The sequence below is a fragment of the Ruditapes philippinarum genome, unplaced genomic scaffold, assembly GCF_026571515.1.
Source record: "Ruditapes philippinarum isolate M1 unplaced genomic scaffold, ASM2657151v2 ctg11965_1_1_1_1, whole genome shotgun sequence".
NCBI classification, from domain to species: Eukaryota; Metazoa; Mollusca; class Bivalvia; order Venerida; family Veneridae; genus Ruditapes; species Ruditapes philippinarum.
In genome coordinates, this window is record NW_026862843.1 from 41,238 (window position 1) to 60,752 (window position 19,515).

The window sequence follows — 19,515 nt, forward strand, 5'->3', positions numbered from 1 at the left end:
CTAAATAATCCGTATGATTATAATCATTAAAGTATAGATCTCTACTTTTTAATACAAATTAGTGTTTGAAATCATTTTCTTTAAAGATTAATTTTCATTATATTTCATCTTTGCCAAATTCCTTAAAGTTTTTATTTAAAGCTAAACCTTTTCTATATAAAACTATTTTATTTTCACACTGATTTGAGGCTAAAATAGGCATGAACGAAGCCAAAAAATGAGAATTTTATAGAAAGATAGACTTTTCAGTAGTTTCAGACTTTTCAGTAATTGCAATTAAATGTTAATTTCCCGTGATATTATGTAATGAAGAGACAGTTACATACCAGCCACTTACCTTCAAACACTGAAGATCTTTTTCAGGGCGGACACAGACCTGTAGGGCCAGCTAGCGCCGAATTTCCTCATCGTTATTGTACAAAGTATCCGAATCAATATCTTCTTTCAAACGCCACATCATCTTCACGTTTTTAATTTTAAAATTTTTTAAAATAAAATATGACCTATACATACTGTTATTGTGTGCGTATCACATCCGAGGCGAGTGTGATCAGTACATTAGCAGACGATGACCTAGATTACTGGACGATTCAATGTTTACGTTTTTATTGGGGTGTCAGCTCTACAACTTTTAAATCATTGTACAGTTTGATTACAATTTTAGGAATATCTAGTGTATTTTTTATGAATGAGTACATTTGAATTTTTTATTTTAGTACTTAAATGTTCAATTATGATATAAATGGCGGGAATTTACTGATGAGTTTGCCGTGTATGGTGACTACCCCTAAATTATCGTGTCGATTCGTCCGTCGCCGCATAAACGCTTTGAACTTTTAGCGGGTGCCAAGTAATTAGTGCCTGTATGAGATGAAAGCGGTTTGGAGACCCAATCATACAGCAGTTAATTTTCAACAAATTTTCAAAATATCTGCTTGTTTTATATACTAGTAGACATTTAGTGAAGTTTATTCTCGTGCATGATGTCCTTTATGCAGTAGATCTATGTGGCGGGCAGTTTGTTGGTAAGTGTTTCTTTTTGCTTTTAACTCTAGTTGTTATTGTACATGTGATTTGACCTTTAATTTGAATTTGAAACTGAAGGTCAAATTTTGTGAATTTCTCAGCAATAAAATGGCAGTCTATGCCTGCTGCACATGAGTAAATAAATGGGCCAAAATATATTAGCAATCTAAGTCAAATAATCAAGTTAAACAAGACGATAATTTGCTTTTTAATGTACCTTAGGGAAGGTGCCTGTAACATTATTTTTTTAAAGAAAGGATAACTTTGGATACTTTTATTTCAAAATATTACATTGATCTTTGGGGTAGGGATTGATGTTTCAAAGTTATTGCTTAAAGTCTGCATTTATCTTAAAGTTTATTATAAGGAAATTATTATTTCTCTTTAAAAAAAAAAAAAAAAAAAAAATTATGTATTCTGATTAATGTTACAAAAAAAACAATTTTGGAAAATTCATCTTAGATATAAAAATATTTGCTTTCTAATTTTCAGTATTTTCCCTTGCAAAAATGAAATTTTCAAACATGTTAGTCTAAACGAAGAGAAAAAAAACAAGGATAGGTACATCAAATCATTATACTTAAATCAAATATGCAAACACATTTCTTGTAAAACAGTAAAATTTATAGGGCTTTCTTATAAATGTATGTTTCTTGTCATATAATACAGAACTGAACTGTATCAGGGGGACGAATGTTAGACGAATTGGGGGGGGGGGGGGAACGGATGTTACACTAGACGTTCAAAGTTCATAGTTTATGCTTGCCTGTTTTTTTTTGTTTTAAAAATATCAAAATTTCTAAGAGTAAATAAATATGCTTTGTACAGTACTATAAATGTAAAATAATTGTACAAAGAATAAGAAAAATGTATAAATACAAATGTATACCCGACATTAAAGCTGCGGTATCACTTACACCAGGCAGTGCCAAGGACCACCCCAGTAAGTTACTGGGATGATCCGGGGTAAAATTATTGTTGTGGTCACACTTACCCCGGCAGCACTACGGTAATTTCCAACTAACCACCCAAGATGGGTTCAGACAGAGCCTAGGTGACACTACGGTTTATGCCGGTGCTTTCCCTGATAATGCTGGGAGAGCCCCAGTTGACCTAGGCACTGAGCCCGGGTCAATCCAGACAGAGCCCATGACAACCCCGGTAGAACCCCGGTGGATTGAAAGCACGTGAAAATGATTACGTTGATATATAATTTTCATTTAATATAATCTCTATTGTTCCAGAATAGTAATTCATGATGATTTTCGAATAGTCCTAAATATGCAAGATTGGACAGAAGGGAAATGGGGAAGGGTTTTAATACAAACAAGTGCTATAATCATCGCAATTTGTTGTGTTTCTTTTGAATTGAACCGGGCTAAAATTGCCGGGGCTCTGCTTGGATCAATCATAGATCTATCGTTATCCTCTGCCGGCCCCGGCTCTGCAGGCATTCACCAGGGCTCTACCGGACCACCCCAGTGATATTAAATTTTTTTTTTCCATCCGGACTCGAATGCCTGATGTACCCAGATAATTCCGGACGTTGCTGGCAGAGTTACGGATGTACTCTGGTTGTTCCAAATTGTACCCCGGTCGTTCCTGGATCAGCCCGGACGTCTTCCGGGCACTGCCAGGATGTAAGTGAGACTGCAGCCGAAGGAGTTTCTTACTTTTTGTGTTTCACAATGAAAAGTTGAATTGGCTTAGTTTTCTTCCCGTTATTTTACATTTGAATGAACATTGAAATGTTTAGTTTTCTTCCAGTTATCTTACATTTGAAGGAACTTAGAAATGTTTGGAATAAAATAAGAACAAAATTGCTAAAAGAATGGTTGTTCCTAGATAATGCATTTACACTGTGTTAAAGATAGAATGTCATACCAGCGGTACCTTTCTATACATGAAATCATTTTCAAAATACTATAGTTATAGGATAAGATTTATCTTTGCAAATGATATGATACAGTGTGAAGTAAATGAGAATTTTTTTTAGATTGAAACATATGCAAGCTTGAATTTCTCATTACTTAATGCACATTAATTATTAACAATTAAAAATTTACATGAAAAATTCAAGATTTTTAATTATTGAAATTAATTTCTATTGATTTGATGAAGTTTTAAATTTATTTATGTGGAATGTCAGCAACATAATCCAAAGATTCATTATGATTCAGTGTCATAAGCTCATTATTTCTAACTTTAAATAGTTCTCTGTGTAAATATTTCAGTGAAAATGAACTGCTTAACTGTGAATTCATTTGTCATTCAATAAAACTTATAGATTCAAAAACATTTACAGACAAATTGTCACAATTATTCCAACTTTTTCAGTACAGGAATCCTAACCATATCCTTTTCATCCACTTTATTAATAATGTTTAAATGGGTCAAATGGTAAGAATTTTGAAAAGAACAACAACTTGTTTCAGGGTGTTGAATTAAATTTTTTGCTTCTTTTTTTAAATTGACTACATCTTTAGCCAATAAAATTTAAGTTCAATAAATCCTGTGACTTAATTGATCTACAGGCGTTCTGTAACACTGATATGGTAGTCCTTCCCAATTTTTTAATGAAGTATATATGTATAACACCCTTTATTGGCACCTCTACTGTTCTGTAATATATTACACTTCCCAATATACAGCTCCCAATAAACAGCTCATTAACTTCCAATAAAGTGCCAGCCCCATCTGTGTGTATATAGTTTAACCTTTTCCCTTATATAAGCGTGATTCGACGGCTTCCCCCCCCCCTTTTTGATGCCTCAAACAGTGAAAAAATGCCCTATTTAGGCCCCAAACACTGTTTTTCGTTTGAGAAATGTTGTTCAAAAAAGTGACCACTTTTTCGGCGCCGCCCCCCATCCAAATATTACATCAGGGGGTTGGCAGAAGGGGGATGTGCCCCCTTCTGTTTGGGGGGTTTGAAGGGGGGCGGAGTCCCCCTCATCTCCAAGAAAATTTTAGACATGTGACAGGCTAAAAATGGCCTCAGGTCGATCTTAGGGTAGCTAGTAACCGACGCTGAACAGCCTTTTACTCTATCTCAATTCATTGAGAAGTTGCAGCACTTTGAAATGAGTTTTGATGGAAAAAAACAATGCAAAATAGTGATTTTTGGCAATTTTGAGACGTCCCCCCGTTGCCATGGTAACAGGAAATTTACCATTGAGCATGCTGTTACAGAGGCTATGGTGTAGTCAACATTTGTGCCAAGTTTCATTAGTATTGAAGCATTTTTCATACTTTCATAGCAGTTTGAACTTGTTACAGGAGGCTTTTCAGTGAAAATGGCCATTTTTCGCAATATGCTCATGGGGTAAAAGGTTAATTAAAAAAATAAAAAATGTCAAAAAACAACAATTTTTCACCAAATTTCGGTGTTAGGGCATGTGTTAACATGGAAAATCTAGTTTTTGTGTAATTCCAAGATTTTTCATCATTTTTTGTTAACCTTTTCCCTTATATAAGCGTGTTTCGACGGCTTTTTGCCCCCCCCCCTTTTTGAGGCCTCAAACAGTGAAAAAATGCCCTATTTAGGCCCCAAACACTGTTTTTCGTTTGAGAAATGTTGTTCAAAAAAGTGACCACTTTTTCGGCGCCGTCCCCCATCCAAATATTACATCAGGGGGTTGCCAGAAGGGGGATGTGCCCCCTTCTGTTTGGGGGGTTTGAAGGGGGGCGGAGTCCCCCTCATCTCCAAGAAAATTTTGGACATGTGACAGGCTAAAAATGGCCTCAGGTCGAACCTAGGGTAGCTAGTAACCGACGCTGAAAAGCCTTTTACTCTATCTCAATTCATTGAGAAGTTGCAGCACTTTGAAATGAGTTTTGATGGAAAAAAACAATGCAAAATAGTGATTTTTGGCAATTTTGAGACGTCCCCCCGTTGCCATGGTAACAGGAAATTTACCATTGAGCATGCTGTTACAGAGGCTATGGTGTAGTCAACATTTGTACCAAGTTTCATTAGTATTGAAGCATTTTTCATACTTTCATAGCAGTTTGAACTCGTTACAGGAGGCTTTTCAGTGAAAATGGCCATTTTTCGCAATATGCTCATGGGGTAAAAGGTTAATGGATCAATATCCCATTGTTTTATGAGGGGCTTGGATAGATGATTAGTTTACCTAGTATCTTTTAACAATTGACTAATTTTAATTAAAAAGATACTTTCAAGTTCTCTAACCTATGAAACTCTTTTATAATTATCCTGTTTTGGATTTTGTATTTGTTTCTTCTAGTTCTTATATTTTTATCAGTATTTAATGTTATGAAACATTCCTTAACAGTTGCAAATTGAGAAAATAAGAACCCCTAAAGAAAGTCAAAAACAGCAAAATTGAAAATGTTGCAGGCTCGGTTTGTCTTTGTGCCTGTTCATGGATGGTACTGGAAAGTGCAAGATAACGTCCATGCCCCGGCTTAAGCAGAATTCAGCATTTAAACATAAGCATACTTCTTCTCTTTCATGCATCATAAGAACAAGATGAGTGTAGGACAAAAGCCCCCCCCCCGGACGAAAGCCCCCCGTCTAAAAATGACAAGGTGGACAAAAGCCCCCCCCATGAAATTTTCACATAGGACAAAAGCCCCCCCCCCATCAAAAATACAGGTAGGACAAAAGCCCCCCCCCCCCATCTTTTTTCACTGCACAGGTGCTCAAATTCATCAAATTTCACACAAACTTTTAAATAAAAATGAAAAGAATTTGTTTTAATGTTTATTTATAATGTATATATTGAAGTGATAGCAAAGTTCATGATAAAAAATTAAATAATGTATGCATGCGATACCGAATTCATAGCTTTTCATATACACAACAAGTGTCAGAAGAGTAGTAATGTTTAATCATTTTTGTAAAGGGATCAAATTAATATCCTAAGCACTATGTCACCTATATGTGATGTCCAAACACATAAAAAAACACAACTTTAATACACTATATGTAAATTTGATTGACTATGGGGGGGGGGGGCTTTTGTCCTACCTTTACTTTTTTATGGGGGGGCTTTTGTCCTATGTGAAAATTTCATGGGGGGGGGGCTGTTGTCCACCTTGTCATTTTTAGATGGGGGGGCTTTCGTCCGGGGGGGGGGGCTTTTGTCCGTATCCCGAACAAGATAAGTTTAGTATTATTGTAAAAAGAATCATTGGTTATTTCTGTAACATCCGTCACCTTTTGTACCCTTATTTTGAAAACACAGAATAACGAAAGATTATATTTGTTCAAAATTCCTATAAGCATAAATATTATCCTAATAAACTTAAAGGTCCTCTTGATGTTAAAAACTAACATATTAATTTTATTTCAAAATAAATAATTTTGTTTTCATATTAGAAAAATACAGTTTTTTTTTCAAAATTAAGGAATTGGTGTTAATTCATAAGTTATATTTTTTTATATAAATACATGATTTTAATCCTTTATTTCTCTTATTTCTTCATTTTTCATTGTAACTTTGGTATCTTCAGGGCTTTTTTCCTTCTATAACAGGGGCTATTATAAGGCCCCCCTTCACAATTCAAAATTGCACCTTCCGGTAAAATTAAATTGATTTATGCCAATTATTGCAATAACACAGAAATAGTTTTAATCAAGTTTAATGATTTTTGCGCATGTTCACCGGGTTAAAGTACCGACTTGAAGCAGATTTTACACAGTCAACTGTTTCCAGTTTCAAAATGTTGCCAAATGCCAGGAAATATGTCATTTTTTTTTCACAATTTTATGACATATCTCGCTTTTTTTCACAAAATGAACAGGCCCAGGCCCCTCCACAATTTTGACAAAAAATGCTCTGGTCTTAGCTTTAAATTCTCTTTCCAGTTACAGTTTATGTGAGATTTAGTGAGCATCTTAAATAGTTTGATGGAATAATTGTTACAAGGACTTGTGTTTCCTACAACTTTTACATTATTGTATTTTTTCCTCATAAAGTAAAACATATTAATTTTTAATAGCAATTATTGTAATATTTTCATAGTAAGACTATCAACAAGCACCAGAAACATTATATTTTGGGTAATGCTATCATAAAAAAAACTTTTGGGCAAATTTGCTTTATTTTAAGTTCTTGTAAATACACAAAAATGTAATTGCAAATTCAATATATTTTTTGAAAAGATAAAAGCCCACATTACATGTACTTTTGAAAAATAAGAAAGTACTGTGAGGCAGGCACATATCTTTTTTATTAATTCATGGATTTGATTTATACTCGGGCAAAAGAACTCTCATAACAAAACCGACATGTTGACTATTTAAGATTTAACCTTGATCTTTATATGACCATGAATGTCAAGGTTAAAATATTGACCTTATCTTAGATTGTCATCACTCTTATTTATTCAAGGATTTGATTTATACCGGGGAAAAAAATCTTATGACAAAACACATATTTTCCATGATTTTTATTTGACCTTGACCATCATAATTTGTCCTTGACTGTCAAGGTTAAGTTATTGAAATTTGCTTTAATTTTCATATTTTTTTTGTACAGATTTTGTTCATACATGTACTTGGACAAAACGAGCATTTTGAATTATTTAAAAATGACCTAGTCCTTTGAAATTTGCCTTAATTGTAATAACTCTCGATGAATCTAATGTTAAATATGATATTTGTCAGAATTATATTTTGTTTAACACAGTTACGTTTTCTAGGAGTATTATGTATGTACTAAATTTTTTTTTCCAGCGTGTTTATAATGCTGCAAAATTAAATATAAGAAGAGATGATAGACACACTGACCATAGTGTTTGCAGTGTTGGTCCATCTCAGCCGTGGTGGAGTATTCGTCGCAGAAGCTGTGGATAAAATATGGCCGTTTGCTGTTGTCAGTAAGTATAGGACTGAATTTTGTTCTATGTTTTAGTGTTCTCCTGGAAACACTTAGTGCGACTGGAGCCCACATGTGTACTCTTTCAACTTATAACACGCACACGGTGCAATACATTGCCGTTTATGCAAACACTTCTGTACAGTTTGACGTGGGGACGCCACTTTTGCCTAATTTTGGTTATAACATGTACAAATGTGTGCAAAAACGACCCCATAATACAACGGCATCACATCGTATGAATGATACTTTCACAAAATAACCATATATTTTGGAAATTTACGGAAACTATTTTTGCCTGTTTATAAAAGAAATGGCAAAAATGATTTCAACGCAGACGGCGGTGGATTCAAATAAAACGCAGTGTGGTGGGCCCGATACCATTTATTTATATTTTGAGGGTTTAACTTGACGTATCGCACTTTTCAATTGAGTACAACCCTTTTCTTACTTTGACATCTGAGAAACATGTTTATTTGATGTTATAAACAATATCAATTATTATGCTCCCTGAAAAATTTCGGGGGAGCATATAGTCGGCGCCTTGTCCGTCTGTCCGTCCGTCCGTCCGTCCGCACTCACAGGAGAGTAATTATGTGGCTAGAGGGACAATAGGTAACTGTTCTTTCTCTTTGATGTCATTCATTCCGTAATGCTTTTATGTGGCTATTTTCTTTTGTGTGGCTAAAAAGAACAATAGAGAGAACAATAGAGTAGCCACATTATTACTCTCCTGTTAGAATGGACATCCGTTCGTCTGTCCGTCCGTCCGTTGTCTTGTCCGGAGCATAACTTGAAAACCTTTGGAGATAATTTGTTGAAACTTCATACAGTGGTAGAGGGCATTGAGGGGGAGTGCAGTGTCAAAGAATCATAACTCTATATTGCCCGGTTTTTGAATTATCTCCCCTTATAGAAAAATCTTGTCCGGGGCATAACTCTAAAACTATAAGAGATATCAACTTGAAACTTTGTAGGTGAATAGATCTCAATGGGTAGATGTGCATTGCATAAGAACAATAACTCTTTTTGTCCTAATTTTGGAGTTATTGCCCTTTGTAAATTTTAACTCTTTGAACTTTGTCCGGAACATAACTCTAAAACTATAAGAGATATCAAGATGAAACATTGTAGGTAGATAGATCTTATTGAGTAGAGGTGCAGTGCAAAAGAACCATAACTCTGATAAGCCTCATTTTTGAATTATCTCCCCTTTTAGAAAAATCTTGTCCAGGAGATAGCTGTAAAACTATAAGAGATATCAACATGAAACTTTGTAGGTAGATATATCTCAATGGGTAGATGTGCAGTGCACAAGAATTATAACTCTGCCTTGTCTAATTCTAGAATTATTGCCCTTTGTTTATTTTTACTTTTTGAAGTTGTCCGGGACATAACTTGGAAATCATATGAGATATCATCAAGAAACTTTGTAGGTTGATAGATCACATTGTTTAGTTTAGTGCAGTGCATAGAACAGTAACTCTGTTATGCCTAATTTTGGAATTATTGCACTTTCCTTGTCCAGAGCATAACTTGAAGACTAATGGTTGGAATTCAATACAACTTTATACAATGGTCAAGAACATTCAGAGGAAGTGCAGTGCACAAACATCATAACTCCATCTTCACTATTTACAGAGTTATTGCCCTTTGTTACTTTTCCTTGTCGAGAGCATAACTTGAAAACTATTGGTTGGAATTCAAAACAACTTCATACAATGGTCAAGCACAATAAGGGGAAGTGCAGTGCACAAAACCATAACTTCATCTTTACTAATTTCAGAGTTATTGCCCTTTGTTACTTTTTCTTGTCCGGAGTATAACTTGAAAACTACTGGTTGGAATTCAAAACAACTTCATACAATGGTCAAGCACAATAAGGGGAAGCGCAGTGCACAAAAACCATAACTCCATCTTCACTAATAACAGAGTTATTGCCCTTTGTTACTTTTCCTTGTCCGTGGCATAACTTGAAAACTACAAGCTGGAATTCAAAACAACTTCATACAATGGTCAAGCACAATAAGGGGAAGTGCAGTGCACAAAAACCATAACTCTACCTAAAGTTATTACAGTTATTGCCCTTTGTTACTTTTCCATTGCTTTCTTTTGTCCGGACCGTAACTTGAAGACTTATGGTTGGAATTCAATATAACTTCATACAATTGTCAAGCACATTGAGAGGAAGTGTAGTGCATAAGAACCTTAACTCCATCTTCACTAATTACAGAATTATTGCCCTTTGTTACTTTTCCTTGTCCGATGGACCCACAGCTATGCAAAAGCTATGGCCAGTGTGATAGATAACCTAATTCATATCATTTGTGTTTTTTTTTTTCAGATCTACCTTTCATTTTTACCAGTCGGGCATAAGCATGAAGATAAGATACCTCCTTAAACAAAAAACTTCACTGTACGGATTGTGAGACAAGGCCAGATCTTTAAAAGTTATTGAAGGATGCACAAATGATAGATGCAATGGCCAACTAAAAAGAATGGATGAACAAAATTTATCATTTGAGGCTTCTCTACCGGACATTTTGCTTGGGTTAGGGCTTTGGGCCTTATATTTAGCGTATGTAGCGAAGACCTACAAAAATAATAGTAATACAAAAACAAATCTGCAACAGAATCACACAAATGTTGTTAAAACTATTTGATAGAGAAAATAGTTCTTTTTAAGAAAATGTGTACATTTTATACAAAGAAAGAACTAATGGAAGGACTAAAAAATGAACATGCCACATGCATATCTCCCAGGTGTTTTGCTTGGGTTAGGGCTTAAATTAATCTTACATTGCTGTAAAAAAGACAAACTATTGCAATAACAAATCTGGACTCAGACAAATAGTGTTTAAATGATTGGCTGGAGAAAATGGTGCTTTTTACAAAAAATTATACATTATAAACATGTACAGAGCTCAACAAGTAAACCTGACTTAGCACTACAAATTTGTAAAAAGTTATTTGAATATTGTTTTCACAAAGGCAGACTTGGGAAAAAGTAAGCGACACCTGCCCTGGTTTAAAGCGGATTCTCTTTTTGGCAGATTTTAGATTGTTGATATTTCAAGAATAGAAAAACGGAAACAAACAGTGAGTTATTTATTATCTGGAAATGAAGATGCAGTGGTATTTTGGAGAAAAAAATATCAAATGAATTATATGTTGTTAATTAAAGAGAGAAAAAACTGCTTGATAAGATCTTGCAAGGTTGTTCAGAATTTGTTATACTTCATGTGCAACAAGTTAAATTTCTGCCAGCAGAACAGAATCATTTATGATTATACATGTATATTTTTAACAAGTAAATCAAGAGAAGGAGAGAACACATGTCAAACATCTGGATGGTTTGTAACTGGTACGTTTATTCAAGGATTTACCGGTTTCGGTCTTTCAAGACCTTCATGAGGATAATTTCAATAATAAATTATTATACTGAAGTACTAAAAAAGAGGAAACAGAATGTGCCATATGTTACTATAACTAGACATATAAAAGAGTTTTCTTGGCAAAATGCCAAGTTATTGTCCATATAAAATGTTTCAAATGTTGGTTAACCACAGATCATATCTATCATCAATGACCAATTTTACAGCATGGTTAAAGTGTTCATATTCACCTAAAATGATTGTGTCGCAAAAATGTAGTTGAGACTAAGCTTCGCAGTCTTAAAAAGGGACTCCACTGAGGTTTAAAAGCCTAAAAACATAACATTTGAATTTCTTACATAATTGAGCTGGGACACTTTAAACAGAAATATATGCAAAGATAGTTAAGAAATATACTTTGAAATAAATAGAAAATCGTATTATTAGGCTTTCCTTAGCCCGAATTGAATGAAAAGGGTTTAAAACGCTTTTCATTTTGGTCATTTTTTACAATTTGAATACATTTGTTTTGTTATTATTCTGGAAAAACTAAGTGCGCGAATGATCGGAAATTTTGCACAAAGATTAGTGGTCTAAACCTACATCAAATGGTACATTTTACTGGAAAAATTATTTCCAGTCCAATCATGTCAAAAAACCTCAGTGGAGTGACCCTTTAAGTTGATTGTAGTTACTTAGGAGAAAATTAGTTGGATTCTGTATTAATTTAACAAACTAAATTTCTTTTTTTTGTGAGTAAATATATAGATGTTAGTTGTTAGTTGAGACTTCCTTCTGAAGTTGTTTCCTTTATGTAATATTGTAACAAATTTTATCTTAAAATCTAGTATGGTATTTTAGCTGCTGGTTCTTGCAGAAAAGAATCACTTATGGTTATATCCTATGTTTAAATTGTTGTTATCAAACTTATGTTCTGCCAGCAGAACAATTTCAAATTGATTTAATTAAATGATATTCTTTCTGAATTATATTTTTGATTAAACCTAAAAAGGTTAAGAATTTTCTTGTAATAATAAATGTTCCGCCGGCAGAACAGAATCACTTATGGTTATATCCTATGTTAAAATTGTTGTTATCAAACTTATGTTCCGCCGGCAGAACAATTTCAAATCAATTTTATTAAATGATATTCTTTCTGAGTTATATTTTTTATTAAACCTAAAAAGGTTGTTAAGATTATTTTAAATTTGTGATAAATAAATGTTCCGCCGGCAATACAGAATCACTTATGGTTATAAGATATCCTATGTTTAAATTGATGTTATCAAATGTATGTTCCGCCGGCAGAACAATTTCAAATCAATTTTATTAAATGATATTCTTTCTGAGTTATATTTTTGATTAAACCTTAAAAGGTTGTTAAGATTATTTTTGTAATAAATATTAGTTCCGCCGGCAGAACAGAATCACTTATGGTTATATCCTATGGTAAAATTGATGTTATTATCATACTAATGTTCCGCCGGCAGAACAATTTCAAATCAATTTTATTAAATGATATTCTTTCTGAGTTATATTTTTGATTAAACCTAAAAGGTTGTTAAGATTTTTCTTGTAATAAATAAATGTTCCGCCGGCAGAACAGAATCACTTATGGTTATATCCTATGTTAAAATTGATGTTATCATACTAATGTTCCGCCGGCAGAACAATTTCAAATCAATTTTATTATATGATATTCTTTCTGAGTTATATTTTTGATTAAACCTAAAAAGGTTGTTAAGATTATTTTAAATTTGTGATAAATAAATGTTCCGCCGGCAATACAGAATCACTTATGGTTATAAGATATCCTATGTTTAAATTGATGTTATCAAATGTATGTTCCGCCGGCAGAACAATTTCAAATCAATTTTATTAAATGATATTCTTTCTGAGTTATATTTTTGATTAAACCTTAAAAGGTTGTTAAGATTATTTTTGTAATAAATATTAGTTCCGCCGGCAGAACAGAATCACCTTTGGTTATATCCTATGTTAAAATTGATGTTATCATTCTAATGTTCCGCCGGCAGAACAATTTCAAATCAATTTCATTAAATGATATTCTTTCTGAGTTATATTTTTGATTAAACCTAAAAGGTTGTTAAGATTTTTCTTGTAATAAATAAATGTTCCGCCGGCAGAACAGAATCACTTATGGTTATATCCTATGTTAAAATTGATGTTATTATCATACTAATGTTCCGCCGGCAGAACAATTTCAAATCAATTTTATTAAATGATATTCTTTCTGAGTTATATTTTTGATTAAACCTAAAAGGTTGTTAAGATTTTTCTTGTAATAAATAAATGTTCCGCCGGCAGAACAGAATCACTTATGGTTATATCCTATGTTAAAATTGATGTTATCATACTAATGTTCCGCCGGCAGAACAATTTCAAATCAATTTTATTAAATGATATTCTTTCTGAGTTATATTTTTGATTAAACCTAAAAGGTTGTTAAGATTTTTCTTGTAATAAATAAATGTTCCGCCGGCAGAACAGAATCACTTATGGTTATATCCTATGTTTAAATTGATGTTATCATACTTTTGTTCCGCCGGCAGAACAATTTCAAATCAATTTTATTAAATGATATTCTTTCTGAATTATAATTTTGATTAAACCTAAAAAGGTTGTTAAGAATTTTGATATGTTGTTATAAGTAAATGTTCCGGCGGCGGAACAGGATTTTTTATGGTTCTATCTTAGTTTTGCATTCATATGGACTGGAATCATATTTCTGTTCTGCTGGCGGAACAATTCCAATGAGTTCTTTTATTTGATTTTTACTTTAAGAAATGCATTTGTTACAAAATCTTGCAAAGGTTGTTTAGAATTGTGGTATGTTGTAATTAATAAATGTTCCGCCGGCAGAACAGAATCACTAATGTGTATAACCTAGTACTTTTTAATACATGTTTTCATACTTATGTTCCGCTGGCGGAACATTTTGAGACTGAACTATTTTGTAAAATAGCTTAATTTATTTTTTATTTAATGTTCCGCCGGCAGAACATTTTAGCATTTTTGGATTCCTGCTATCACACAGAAAGAACTGTTAAATGTTCTGCTGGCGGAACAAATCATGATTTATTTGTGATAATATGCTGTATTTTTATAACAAAATGAAATAAATTTTGTGTAAAATATATTTTCAGATGTACTTTTTGTTGTTTTTCCCTTAAAATACATCTTAAAATATCCACTAAAATAGCTGAAAATGGCATTTTTAATTGGGAATCTGTGGATAATCCCTTTTTAAAATGGATGGAGTTGTGTGAGTTATTTCTAGATAATCTGTCTGTGTATTATGATAAGATGAATAGTAGCTTATTTTGATCACCATCATTAGATATATTATGTGTTTTGTAAAGTCTACTATTAATCATTGTGTTGATACATCTTGTATATGAGCATTAGAGATATTTTCGTTATTTTATCCACTTGTATACACTTAAAACAGTAGATATAGACAGAAGAGAGGAACAAGGGGTTTTCTTAACTCATATAATCTTACTATTTCCGGTAATTTCCGTTAATTAAACCATTTTTATACAATTGATATATAATTATATGTATTACATACTAAAAGTAGAAGAAGAAAATACATTTTATATACTTACACAATTTTTTGCTACACTTGTTCATGTTTTAAACAAATACTACGCTCATCGTTGTATAAAATAGGTTTATTGTAAAACATATATTGAAATCTCGAACATAGTTTAACTAAAATGCTTAATCTGAGACTGCATAAGCTATGTTAAATAAGGTGCATATAATATTGCTGATTAGGTAGATTTTGTCTCTTTCCATTTTTCTCTTTTGTTTTAATTCGAAAAATGTATTTTAAAATATAACATATCTTCTCTGTGTGTAATCAAAACGTGTTAACTTTACATTTGAAAAGAGACTATGAAAATTGTTAATATTTTCAATTTTGAAATTTAAGCAAAAATTTTCTTTCTTGCTTCTATTTCAATATGTGACTTTTATTAAAATGGATATTATATCCATTATCTTCATCAATGCTTAATTCAGTTACAGCTGTGCTATATGCAGTAATTTAATTACACCTATATATAATTACTTTAAAAAGAACAATAAAAATGCCTTGTTTACTAATTGAAACTTTCTATTTTAAAGTCTTTATGATTTACTTATAACATACAATATCATTTTATTATACAATTTATAAACGTCTGACATTTTAACTTTAACTTTTGATTTGACGTTAATGAACGAAATGATCGGATAATTGCCAGTAAAATAATAACAATTTAGTCAGAATGGAAATTAAGAATTTAGATATCCAAAATGTTGTAAGATTTGATATCTTTGATTTATTAACTTATTTTCTTTTAATAATTGTACCACCTTCATGTTATATATTTTCAAACTAATCTAAGTCGTGCTTTACGTAATTAATATTTTTTTACAACGTATTTCTTGTGCTTAAAACATATTGTTTGTTATATCTTAATATACATTTTGGTAAATATCACGTTGTTTCAATATATAACATAGACCATAAATGAAGGAAAATAAAAGGAAACTTCACAAGTAAAAAAAGATATGAACAAACATGAATAATGTAGTTCTTGCACATGTATATTTCCAAAGAACAATAGAAACTGATACTTATTAAAATATCTAAATTCTACTTAATTTCATGACAAGAACCATATAAATCTTTCATGTCTCAAAGCTCTAAATTTAATAATTATACCGGACAAAATCCGTCTAAATATTATTAAGTCCTTTGTACGTTTCTGACACAACATTTGAAGATATATAAAAAGCTTTGATATAACCACTGGAATTTAAAGATTTTAACAACTACTCTTGTGAGTTTCGCATTATATTACCATTGTTGGAAAAACTACTATTGATAATCACATCCAAACTAATCTAGACCTTGTATATTCATTAAAACGTGTTTAGCTTACAAATGCAACTGATGACCTAATTTAATACTTTTGAAATATCTGCAAATCAATTGGGTTTTTTTATATTAGTTAACGACCAAACATTTGCGGTGTTCAAATTAACAATTTCGGTCTTGGGTATGCTGTCTTTCAATCGTTTGCCAAAATGCAATATAAATATAATACAGCACAATTGCTCGTCATTTTAATTCTAGATTGTTTAAAGAAAGTCCTAGAAAAGAATACATTTATCTTCGGAAATTACTTACGGAAATTAAAAAAAAGGTTTGAAACACTTTTTTTATAATATCTGTTCTAATTGGGATAGGAAAACTCATTTGATATTTTTTACATTTTTTTTCTTAACCTTGAACTCCTGAGAAACATTTATCAGATACTGTTTTGTTTCATAATGAGCTTCATGTGTCACAATTATTAGAGACACTTTTCTCAAAGCAACATTCATCATTACTGATGAAATATCTAAATAAATCTCTTTTTTATTCAATACATTTCGCACATGTTACTGTTGTTGTTTTTGGGTCATTTACAATTGAACACTGTACAAGGGTGAGAGCCTACTTATATATTTTTGTCTCAGAAATGTCGCACGTGCGTTTGTTGTGAGCATCTTGTCAACAATTTGGTGAAACTTTCAATCACGCTTCTTATGCCTTATTAAAAATGTATCTATATTAGGATACAAGCATCTTGTCGAATATAGAAAACATTTTGCTTAATGTGTCCTGAAACGACGCTGAAAAAAGCATAATCTCGCTCAAAGAATTGTAATAAATGAAGATATACAAAACAAATATCTTATTGTATTTTCACATTTGGCCTTCTTATGAGTACAAAACATGAAAACCATTAATTAAACAATTGCAATGAGTTTATTTAAAGTGAACGCCGACTTTCCTGGTTGATCTTGATCATCATATTGTTTGCGCATCGAAAGGTAAATATTGAGTGAAAAGTTGAAAGTTAAAATAAGTTGTTTTTTTCTGTCATAACTGCTTTCAATTTAATAATTTTAATTACTTTGCATTAAGTGTAAATATCTCCCGTGGCCAAAGGGATTTCTTTATAAGTATCCATTAGAATTTAACGTTAAGTTTATAAAATGAGTGGGCAGTCATCTTATATTTATTCATCATTAAATTGTCCAATATCAAGTGTTTGTCAAACACCATTTTAACAGTCAATCTTTTGTTATATAGGGTAAATTCATATTGACTTTAGGGCACACGGTTTTTATTACTTGGGGACCATACGCCGCTTTTCATGGAATGGCACGAAAGTGTCACATTGAAGGTTCCATGATAACCGCCGTATGAACACATCTGCGGATGTTTCTAAATTCAAAATTTTACTAGTTCATGTTTAAATGTTGAATTCTGCTTAAGCCGGTGCTAGGGGGCGTGGACGGTAACTTGTACTTTCCAGTACCGTCCATGAACAGGCTCAATCAAACCGAGCCTGCAACATTTTCAATTTTATCGTGTTGGGCTTTCTTTAGGGATTCTGTATTTATCTATTTTATTGTCACATCCGTGTTATTTGTGCCGTGTGGCGGCTGTAAAAAGTCTCCCTATGTACATTTAATCAATGATGTTATATTTTCGATCCCTGAAGACCGTTCAGCACGACATTATTTTTGTGCTTAAGGTATTTTTAGTTTCAACTTTTCGGCATTTTCTAGTTGGGTGGTTCCAATATTTCTACTTGAATAATGTTGAATCACCCTTAGGATATGTTGCCTGCTTTTTAAATTTGTGTTCTGACGTCTTGTCCGTGATATGCAGGGATCATAACCTCTGATCCCCTTTCAAAATACCATTTTAATTAGTTCCGCCCATTGTTTACTGTGACACAGTAGTGTCATTCCATGAAAGGCGGCGTATAGTCACCAAGTAATAAAATGCGTGTGCCTTAAACGAGAAAACAATGGGCGGAACTAATCAAAATGGAATATTGAAAGGGGTTTCAGTTATGAAGCCTGTATATCTCAGAAAAGACGTCAAAAGCCACATTTAAAAAGAAGGCAACATATCCTATAAGTGAATTTTCAGTATTCAAGGAGGAATATTGGAACCACTCGAAAAGAAAATGCTAAATAGTTAAAACTTAAAATACAACAAACACAATAATAACGTCGTGCTGAACAATCTTTAAGTGTCGGTTATATAACATCTCTGATTGAATGTCGGGGCGACGTCACAAACAACGCTGTTGTGGCGATAAAAAAAGAGAAAATAAGATTAACCTCGCTTGTTTTAACTTTCAAAGATGGTTATGCTATCAATTACAACTTCCATAATCGTTCTCTCATAAATCTATGCCATTTTAACAAACAATTATGAAAACAAAATACAAAAAAGAACTTTAAGAGCAGTTGAATGGTATTTAATGAAACACTATGCCAATTAAAAACTCTATACAGAAGCAAATCTATTCTTTTATTTGTGCGTCACATATTGTTATGGTACTAAACTTAGCTAGATTTTTCATACGTGCATAATACATTATACATTGTCATTGTAGTTTATTCAGCCATACGTTTGTAGGAAATTCACAAATATTGACGATGCAGCCGTACATGCATTATACATTGTTATGACAGTTTATTTAGCCAGACTTTTACTTTATAGAAAATACAAAAATAACATGACGATGTAGCCATACGTGCATTATACATTGTTATATTTAGCCAGACTTTAAGTTAATAGAAAATGCACAAATAATGACGATGTAGCCATATGTGCATAACATGTTGTTATAAAAGTATATTTAGCCAGACTTGTGTATGAAGAAATAACACAGATGACGCAGCCATAGGCCATTGTTTGCAGTAATAATAATGGCAAATACTTTTAATATACATATCATTTGACACTATATTTGCTATATCTAAATGTATAATTTGCTTTTTTTTTAAATAAGAAATTGGTGTACTTAATATCATTAAGATTCCGTTTTACTGATACTAATCTAACTGCGGCTAGTTAAAGGGACTATTGACATCACACCTAAGATCGATACTTTCCATTTAGTAATTTTATCGATAAAAACTTCAACAAACATTCCTAAGCCATAGCTTTTTGCTTTTTATTGTTTTTACTCAGTTCGATAGGAAAGGTTTTATCTTTAGTTTATTGTTTGAGTTTTGAAATATTATATTTTCATGTTCTTTTAAGTAAACTATGATAAAGAAGGAAAGGCGGCGTTCAATAAACGCAGCCATAGGAGGACCCAAACTAAAGCAGGACAGGGCGCACAGGATCATCACCTAAACGATACTAGAGATTCAGGAGGAGGGTGACAAAATTA

At 32.4% G+C, this 19,515-nt stretch overlaps 1 long non-coding RNA gene across 1 annotated transcript; it reads left to right on the forward strand.

Annotated features, from left to right (window-relative positions):
• Positions 1-677: 677 nt before the first annotated feature.
• On the forward strand, positions 678-14,408 carry LOC132720375 (uncharacterized). Its single transcript, XR_009624335.1, has 3 exons — positions 678-1,025; positions 7,733-7,875; positions 10,219-14,408. It is a non-coding gene; the product is annotated as an uncharacterized LOC132720375 (long non-coding RNA).
• Positions 14,409-19,515: the final 5,107 nt, after the last annotated feature.